Consider the following 731-nt stretch of genomic DNA (forward strand, 5'->3'; position numbering starts at 1 on the left):
CATGAAAATGACCCGGCAGCCACTGGTTGAGATCTAAGGATTGGGCACCATGGTTCCTCTAATTTGGGCTACCTCATACTCACTCCCCAAGTGGGGGTGGATTTCATTTCATTATTTCATAGTTCCATTTTCTAGATCGTTGTTCTTAAAACAAAGTTACATGGCGATTGATCCAGGTCAATTTATTGGAATCAGTCTTGGCGTCCGGATTACAAAAGATTCCTGTCACCGATTGTTTTTTTGACTTTTTTGGGTCACCCTTAAAATATTCCCAGTCAAAGGAGGGTCTGACTATGATTACACAATGGCCCATTTATGTAAAAATGATATTTACGATTGGATATGGGTTCTAAACAGTATTTAATCCAAGTGTATTCTAAGTCTAAGGTGAATTCTCCGCTTTTCTTTTCAGTGGGAGAGAAAAGGTTCTGGCTGAGGTTCCCGACATCGTGTTTCTGTTGACTTGAGCCTGACCCATGTCCGATGAGCCCAGTGTTGCCAAAATCGTAATCGTCCGGTCAAAAGATGGAAAGCTATCGTACCCGGTCCACATTATTTTCCAAATACTTGATAAGTGGGTTTGCTTCACTCAGTTCACGACCCCTGGTTCCAGGTCGGTTCGGTCGGAGTCTACCCGGCCCCATCTTCTATACCAAAGGATAACCCCATCCGAGAAGTGCTAATGACCCGGCTGTCTATAAAAACTTACGTGGTGGAATATTCGATGACCC

The 731-nt window shown here is 43.6% G+C and overlaps 1 pseudogene; it reads right to left on the reverse strand.

The window, feature by feature from the left end:
* Positions 1-589: 589 nt before the first annotated feature.
* Positions 590-731, reverse strand: part of LOC131883445 (NADH dehydrogenase [ubiquinone] flavoprotein 1, mitochondrial-like) — a 2,420-nt pseudogene continuing 2,278 nt past the window's right edge.

Source organism: Tigriopus californicus, chromosome 7 (assembly GCF_007210705.1).
Source record: "Tigriopus californicus strain San Diego chromosome 7, Tcal_SD_v2.1, whole genome shotgun sequence".
Classification (NCBI taxonomy): domain Eukaryota; kingdom Metazoa; phylum Arthropoda; class Copepoda; order Harpacticoida; family Harpacticidae; genus Tigriopus; species Tigriopus californicus.